Source organism: Salvelinus fontinalis, chromosome 5 (genome assembly GCF_029448725.1).
Source record: "Salvelinus fontinalis isolate EN_2023a chromosome 5, ASM2944872v1, whole genome shotgun sequence".
In the NCBI taxonomy this organism is placed as follows: domain Eukaryota; kingdom Metazoa; phylum Chordata; class Actinopteri; order Salmoniformes; family Salmonidae; genus Salvelinus; species Salvelinus fontinalis.
Window position 1 is genome coordinate 22,796,015 of NC_074669.1, and position 9,234 is coordinate 22,805,248.

The window sequence follows — 9,234 nt, forward strand, 5'->3', positions numbered from 1 at the left end:
TACTTAGCATCTCTTCTCACTCTGTTTCTCTCCCTCTGGCCCAGTAGTAGATAACTGACCAGGTTTCTATGGTGATCTAGAGACTGACACCAGGCAGCCCAAAGGTTGGTTTCATCTTACCATTCAAATGCATTGTATGCAGCCAGCAATACACTCCTATCCCTCGTGGACCGGTTCGTACCTAAAACATTCTCCATTCAGGCTGCAAAGGCGTCAATTTTCTCCTTAAATCAATGTAATGATGAGAAGGCAGAAAATAACAGGGAAAATATGCATACTTTCTTTATGAAACACCGATTTCCACCACCATACTAGTGGAATATGGTGGAGAGCTCTTACCCATTCAACTGCGCATAATATAATACCTTACTTTTTGGATTGGAAGACTGACAGCCATGTAACTGCACACATTTACATTAAGCTTTGAATAAAGATCCGAGCAGCGATGCGCATGTTCTATTTGGGCCAATTCCTTATATACTAGTGCAAAGTTGATTTAGTGAAGCCTACACCATAATTTACATAATTTCTAAAAGGTAGGCCATTATTTGTTTTGCCTTGTGCTTGATGGTGTAGGCCTATTGTAGGTGTTAGTGCAGTGATTCAGTGTGATGTGTGAGTTAGCCTATTCGTGTAGGTTCTCTCCAGCTGTATCCAGCTCCTGCTCTCTGGTAGAACTCAGATTGAGGCGTGGGAATCCAGCATAATATGCTAGTGTTTGGGGTTAAGAGCGTTGGTGAAAAATCTGTCTATGTGCATATGAGCAACACACTTAACCCTAAATGCTCCTGTAAGTCGCTCTGGAGAAGAGCCTCTGCTAAATGATAACAAAAATGTAAAGTCCTAACAAGGATAGTAAAACGAAGAAAATTCGGACAAGTGGGAACATATTGTCTGTTTCCACAAGGAAAAAGGCGATGTTAGGGAAAAAAGTATCTGGAATGAGAATCAATTGTTTGGTCCCCACAAGGATAGTAAAACAAACTTGTGTGTGTTTGAGAGACAGCCATCAGTAAGCAAGTTGAAAGAAGGAGAACATCTCCATGATCTTTCTGCTGTAATTATCACAATTTAAAATGCTAATTTCCACTCTCCTGCAGGTTCCCAAACAGTGTGTGAGACTAAATTGCTCGTCATAGCGGGCCACTCACGGCGAATGACTGCCTCTGCTCTCTCATTACACCTATTGATGGTGAATTATGATCACTGTTGATACAATAAGCAATTTATGCCTAGAACTCAACTGTTTCTAAGCAGATTCTCCTCCCCTGCTATGTTCAGGGTTCATTCAAGCCCACTTCATTCAAGCCCAGTTAATAGAAGCAGAGAAATGGTTATTGTTGTGTCTTAGTAAAGTATTTTTGCTAATGTAATTGCCCTGTATGTAAGGGTACTACTGCCTCTGCCAAGAGGTTCAGGCTTTTATGACACAGACAGTAGTGCACTCACACTACAACCATAGGGTTGCTGGTTCAAGCTCTGAATGTGTCAGGTGGGTGTTCTGAGAGAGAGAGAGAGAGAGAGAGAGAGAGAGAGAGACAGAGACAGAGACAGAGACAGAGACAGAGACAGAGACAGAGACAGAGACAGAGACAGAGACAGAGACAGAGACAGAGACAGAGACAGAGAGAGAGACACAGAGACAGAGACAGAGACAGAGACAGAGACAGAGACAGAGACAGAGACAGAGACAGAGTAGCTGCTTATAACTCGTGGGTCTGGCTAACTGCTACTGTATAGTGTGTGAGATAACCAGGGTGCACTTGGGGAGCGGTAATGCGTGTACACATACACACACACATCCTGCTGGTGTGAGTCGGACACCATGGAGAGTTATGATGGTATAATGATTACATTGAGTCAACAGTCAACATGATCTAACAGCCCAGCATAGCAACACCACAACACATGAGAGGTGTTCAATATAGAGGGCCGGGGGGAGAAAGAGAGAAAAAGAGAGAAAAAGAGAGAGAGAGAGACAACAGATACACACATTACTTATTCCCCTCTCACTAGAATACGCTATGTGTTTGGAACTATGACAGTGAAGTTGATACAGTATGTCTGTGTGTTCACTTGTGTGTAACATGCAAACATACATTTCCCTTCATGGGTTATAGTTTAAGTTTAAAGGTTATTTTGAATTGATTTGTGTATAACTCATAAATTAGAGGAGGAAAATTCTAGAGACAATCAAGAGTGAAAGAGATGAAAGATGTGAAAGAAAGAGATAAACAACATTAATGACGAGACTTTTCAACCCTGCCCACCCCTCTGTGCCTTACAGGACTACACTACTCACAATCACAAGGGCCGGCAGAGAGCCAGAGAAACACAGGTGAGCTTCTCTTCACATCAGAGATCAACCACAGGTTTAAACCACTGTAGGTGAGCTTCCTCTGTCTCAGGCAGACTGGGAGAAAGTAAATCAATCTGCATCAACCCACAACTAAACACAAGACAATCACTTTACTGCATGAGAAAAAAACAGCAGAGTCTTTACTGTATTAGTCAAGTTGGGTTATTGTATTATGAACACAGCATTACAGCTCTACCCCAGTTTATTACAGAGCCACTATATCTCTACAACTTGTAAGGTGGAGCTGGGACTTTGACTCAGGGTTGTGAAAGGGTTAATGTAACATGTTCATGGCAGAATTAAAATAATCTGAGGAGAGCTGGATTATATAACAGGACCTTCATAGGGCTAATTTAATCCTAACACCTATCTACTATCTCGTTGCACAGAAATACATTGAATGAAAATATAAACGTAACATGTAAATTGTTGGTCCCATGTTTCGTGAGCCAAATAAAAGATCCCAGAAATGTTTCATACTCACAAAACGCTTATTTCTCTCAAATTTGGCGCACAAATTTGTTTACATCCCTGTTAGTGAGCATTTTATCCTTTGTCAAGATCATCCACCTGACAGGTGTGGCATATCAAGAAGCTGATTAAACATCCTGATCATTACACAGGTGCACCTTTTTCTGGGGACAATAAAAGGCCACTCTGAAATGTGCAATTTTGTCACACAACACAATGCCACAGATGTCTCAAGTTTTGAAGGAGTGTGCAATTGGAATGCGTAGGAGTACTTCTGTCTGTAATAATGCCCTTTTGTGGGAAAAACACATTCTGATTGGGTGTGCCTGGCTCCCCAGTGGGTCGGCCTGGCTCCCAAGTGGATAAAACTATGCTCTTCCAGGCCTACCCGTAGAGCCTAATTAATGTATTTCAATTGACTGATTTCCTTAAATGAACTGTAACTCAGCAAAATCTTTGAAAATGTTGCATGTTGCATTTACATTTTTGTTTAGTATAGTTGCATAGAAGAGAAAACAGGCTGTCAGGCAGGCCTGGAATTTCGTGATTTTAGGTGCAAGGCCATTTGGCGTTCAAGAGGTGCCCAATCTGCCAGGGCACCAAGGCCAGCTGCTAGGGCACCAAATCCCTTAACCAAAATAGCCAATTAAATTGATTTGAAAACCGAAATACACTAGCTATTCTGTTAAGAAAAACATAAGTGTATGTAAATGTAGGCCTACATAAATAATTAGCCTACATGTCGAAGTGTAGGTGATAGCATATGCTGACATGAGGGAGGCACCTGAACATTTTTTACGGCCACACAAGGGGGCATGATCGTCAATGCCAAAGGGAAATTTGAGGCCTGCAGTCAGGTTAACCTTGCCAGTAGTACTTCTTGCCACTAGTATTTTTTATTTTCACATTCACTGGATAATTATTTTCACACAAGGCTTAAGTGCCTTGCTCAAGGGCACATCGACAGATTTTTCACCCTGTTGGCTAGGTTATTCGAACCAGTGACCTTTCGGTTACTGGCCCATCGCGCTAACTGCTAGGCTACCTGCCGCCTAGTACTTCTGCTTTCAGCTTTAATTTTCTCTGCTAATTGAACTTTTTTTATGGTGGTTAAAAAACAAATGAGGACGAGTATAGAATGTTAGTTTTGATCAATCAATCACCTGATCGCAGATCACCTCTGGGGATGGCCAACCCTTCTTTGGTAGAGCTATACCCTCCTGCAGGATTTTGTTCCAACCCTACTCTAACACACCTTAATTATTCTAATCAGCTGCTCAAAAGAACGTTAATTGGCTGAATCGAATCAAATCAAAATCCTTGGCTGAATCAGGTGTGTTAGAGCAGGGCTAGAGCAAAAGCATGCACAGAGCACACCCAGTAGGGCAGTATTTATCTCGGAGGAGGGTTGCTCACCCCAGCAGTAGGCCTACTGAAAGCATTTTGCAAAAGCAACATCTTTTTCCAACTCAATACATGCAATGAGATACTCTGTAGAGTTTAAACTTTAAAGAGAAGATCACATGCCTTTCATGGTTGAACGGGAGACATCCCAAAAATTGGTCTTCTCATGAAAATGTCTGTAGGGTCCAAGCTGTTTGAGCTACAAACTAATATGACCCCTCTATGGAAATATTCTCACAAACACGATGGACTTCTCCGTTTTGCTCTACGACCCCCACAAGTGTCACAGGACTAGTCTGAAGGTAACCCGCTACCGGGCTCAAAAATGCATGAAAGTGAATGGGGCATTTCAATGTCAAAGACATACGGATAATTCCACGGTATAATATTTTTTTCCCCCTGAGCTTTCTTATATCTCTCAGATATAGGATGGACACTTCAAAACATACACTTCCCTTTGATTTATTTTTGGACCAAATTCAATGTTTCATCAAATTATTTTTGTATATATTTTTGTTATACCTACAGGGCCCTAAAATTCTAAACGAAATAGCTAAATTATCCTTGGTATGACCATCATAAAACAATTCCATATGTTAGCTAAGTAGAAACCCAGCCCTGGGCCCTTCGCCTTACTGACTCTGATAATGAGATAATCGGACCAAGCTCCACACACACACACACACACGCACGCACGCACGCACACGCACACAATGTTCAGTCCTTTGCGTCCCTCCAGTTTCTCGAATGGCCCCTGCAGCGAGCTGATTGGAGGAAGAGGATTCTAAGCGAGCAGACTGGTTAATTATTCTCGAATGGCCCCTGCAGCAAGCTGACTGGAGGAAGAGGATTCTAAGTAGGCGGACTGGTTAATTATGCTAATCCAGGGGGCAGATAACGAGACGCTTAATACCTCACTCTGAGACACACACAGAGCTCTCTGCTAGTGTGGGTACGACTGTTATCCTCTGGAGAGAGATAGTCTCTGTGAGAAAATATAAGACTTTGTCAGAGAGAAAGAGAGATATGAATGAGTGTGTGTGTTTGCATGTGTGTGTTTCAGAAAGAATAACAATTATAACTATTTCTCAGCTCATATCCCATATCTATGCTACAGCTCCATACCATAACCCCCCCCCCCCCACTCTCCTCTGACATGTGTGTCTCTGTCTTCTCTGTGTTGTGACTAGGCACGGATCCATTCTGGCTCTTTTAACAGACTGATTCTAAACTAATTTTCTTGTACGATGTGCATCCCTCTGCCAACTTCTATTGGATTTATAGTCCTCTTCCTGGCTCCCTTTCTTCTCCCTCTATCACTTTCTCTGTTGTTCAATGCAGCATTTTACTGAATCAACAGAGCTGATAACACCACCGTTTGTGTGTGTGTTTGTGTTCATGTGTGTGTGCGCATTCGTGTGTGTGCGATTGTGTGTGCATGCATGCATGCGTTGTGCGACTGACTCTCTCTCTCTCTTTCTCGCTCTCAATCTCTCGCCCGCTCTCTTTCTCTGTCTCTCCCCCCCACTCTCTCTCAGGTCAGTGAAGGCTGTGTGTGGGGGAATGTCTGTTCCACTGCAGGCTCGCATCCATGACTTCCTCTGCAGCTCAGTCTTTAGACACACAGAGACATGGGGCAGAGAGCTCAGCAGAGCCGCTCTGCCTGCCAGACCTCAAACTGCAGCCTGCAGCTGCACTGACCAGCACTGGGCTGGGGGAGGGACGGAGGGAGGGGAGAGCCGAACGGAGAGTGAAGATGTGAGGGGGGAGAGGGAAGAGCAGTGCAAAAGAAAGAGAGGGAGGAAGCGAATGGGAGGACAGACAGAGAGAGAATTATTATCCTCCTCTCCTCCTCCTCCTCTTGCCCCCTCTGACTCCCTCGCTCCTGATGGACAGCCCAGGATGCCCCACCTCCTTCTGGATTTCAACCAATCACTGGCTGAGGCTCGTAAAGCTCGCTACATCCGTCACCGAGGTCTATCACCCTGCGAGTGGGAGCTGTCAATCACAGACATATTCACCAGAGGCAATATGGGTTCCAACCTCAGATTCTGAAAGCAACCCTGTTAGACTTAAAAACATTCCTGTGAGTGTGACCTACTGACTATGTTTGCTTTAACCTAAGACCTTTGCACACCACAGGAATGTGTTGAGGGGTCCCCAAAGGTTTTCTGCACATGACCCCATATTTACACTAGAAAATGCATGGGACCCCACTTTGGAAAATAATAGGCCTAACAGTTAACACTATGTGTTCACATTCACTAAATGTTAGGTCCCACAGGCTGTCCCAACATGATAATGGCATGAAAGCACATGTGTAAAAAGGCCCTTAGTTGACACTGTACACATTTTGAAGAGAAAGAGTTCTTAATTTGTTTGATAAGCTTACAGATTTTCTCAGGGGACCCCATTTCAATTTCAGGGGACCCCACCCCAAGTTTGGGAAACACTGTGTTAGCCAATTAAACAAAAACCTTAATATTTGCTCGGGGAGCTATAGCAAGTCTTCAGTTCTCAGGCAGTTCTCACCTCCGTGACATTATGGACACCTCTATAAACATTAGATCAGTGGAGGCTGCTGATGGGAGAAGGGCTTATAATAATGGCCGGAACAGAGCAAATGGAATGGCATCAAACACCTGGAAACTGTTTGTTTGATACATTCGATACCATTCCACCCATTCCGCTCCAGTCATTATCACGAGCCCATTCTCCCCAATTAAGGTGCCACTAACCTCCTGTGCATTAGATCCATTCCAACCTACTATGTCCGGACAACGTGAAGCCATACTCAACAGGGCCTTGGTCTGTCATACACCTGTTTTGTGCCAAACTGACAGTGCATCTTGTTCAATGTGCCTCTATGAATGTGCCATATTTCTATCCATGAATGTACCATTTGAGCAGGGCCAGTTTACCACATTTGGGTCAGCTAACACTGCATTTCAACAGATTTGGCTATGGAGCAGAGAGAGAATGTGCAGTTTTATAATGCTATTCTACACATTTCATCATGAGGTGAAAATGTTGCAGTTTAAAGCAAATTTCCAGTAATTCTACACTTTTTGCCATCTCATGCTTTTGTTCACATTTGGCCATAGGGCTGAGAGAACATTTTACAGTTTTAAAGCTAATTTCCTGCAAATGCAGGGGTGGGGGGGATTGGCGCTCCCTGGAGGTCGGGGGAGGCACTTACCCTGTGTGCCAGTTCGGTAATCCAGCCCTGCATTTCAAATCAAATCAAATTTTATTTGTCACATGCGCCGAATACAACAGATGTAGACTTTAATGTGAAATGCTTACTTACAAGCCCTTAACCAACAGTGCAGTTCAAGAAGAAGAAAATATTTACCAAGTAGACTAAAATAAAAAGCAATAATAAAAGTAACACCATAAGAATAACAATAACGAGGGTATATACAGGGGGCGCTGGTACTGAGTCAGTGTGCAGGGGTACAGGCTAGTTGAGGTAATCTGTACATGTAGATGGGGGCGAAGTGACTATGCATAGGTAACAACCAAACAGCGAGTGTACAAAAAGGAGGGGGGGGGGGTCAATGTAAATTGTCTGGTGGCGATTTTATGGATTGTTCAGCAGTCAAATGGCTTGGGGGTAGAAGCTGTTGAGGAGCCTTTTGATCCTAGACTGGGTGCTCCGGTACTGCTTGCCGTGCGGTAGCTGGAGTCTCTGACAATTGTATGGGCTTTCCTCTGACACCGCCTATTATATAGGTCCTGGATGGCAGGAAGCTTGGCCCCAGTGATGTGTAGCGCCTTACGGTCAGATGCCGAGCAGTTGTCATACCAGGCGGTGATGCAACCGGTCAGGATGCTCTCGATGGTGCAGCTGTAGAATCTTTTGAGGATCTGGGGACCCATGCCAAATCTTTTCAGTCTCCTGAGGGGGAGAAAGGTTTTGTCACGCCCTCTTCACACCTGTCTTGGTATGTTTGGACCATGATAGTTCGTTGGTGATGTGGACACCAAGGAACTTGAAACTCTCGACCCGCTCCTCTACAGCACCGTCAATGTTAATGGGGGTCTGTTCGGCCCGCCTTTTCCTGTAGTCCACGATCAGCTCCTTTGTCTTGCTCATAATGAGGTAGAGGTTGTTGTCCTGGCACCACACTGCCAGTTCTCTGACCTCCCATTTGAGACCTGCTCAATGTAAAGGTGCTAAATCATGTACCTGATTGAAATTCTCAATGCATGTAAAGTATAATGTATAAAACCATTGGCTCATGAATCATGATTAATTGTAATAAAACAGGCCAGGAGATAAAGGTTGCATCAGTGCCTCAGGCAAGAGTGTGTGAGGAGAACGTCCCCTGGTGACTACTTTAGATATTGCTTAACATTTGCATTCCAATCATTGACCATAAATACATATGAGAATAATGTAGGCCTATTCAGTATCGCAATGTTAGGATGTTTTTTACATTTACTTATTTAACTAGTGAAGGGAAAGGGGGATACCTAGTCAGTTGTACAACTGAATGCCTTCAACTGAAATATGTCTTCTGTATTTAACCCAACCCCTCTGAATCAGAGAGGTGCGGGGGCTGCCTTAACCGACATCCACGTCTTCGGCACCCTGGGAACAGTGGGTTAACTGCCTTGCTCAGGGGCAGAACGACAGATTTTTACCTTGTCAGCTTGGGGATTCGATCCAGCAACCTTTCGGTTACTTGCCCAACGCTCTAACCACTAGAACAAATTCTTATTTACAATGATGGCCTACCGATACATGTTTTTTTTTAAGCACACGTTCTGTGGTATTATTAATAAACTATGAAATCTATTGGCTCAAACCATGGGCAGCTAAGGATGTATGCTTAGTCAGTGCGTGTGTCAGTATGTAACCAAGCCGATGATCTCACTATGAAAAGAGAGAAACATTAAAAAAATAAGAGAACACTAAAACAGGTTCAAGTACGGTTAAGGATGCTCAAATGAACTCGGAAATGAAAATGTATCCGTTCCGTTCCCAAAAACGT

At 43.7% G+C, this 9,234-nt stretch overlaps 1 pseudogene; it reads left to right on the forward strand.

The window, feature by feature from the left end:
- Nucleotides 1–2,243: 2,243 nt before the first annotated feature.
- On the forward strand, nucleotides 2,244–6,289 carry LOC129854851 (uncharacterized; annotated as a pseudogene).
- Nucleotides 6,290–9,234: the final 2,945 nt, after the last annotated feature.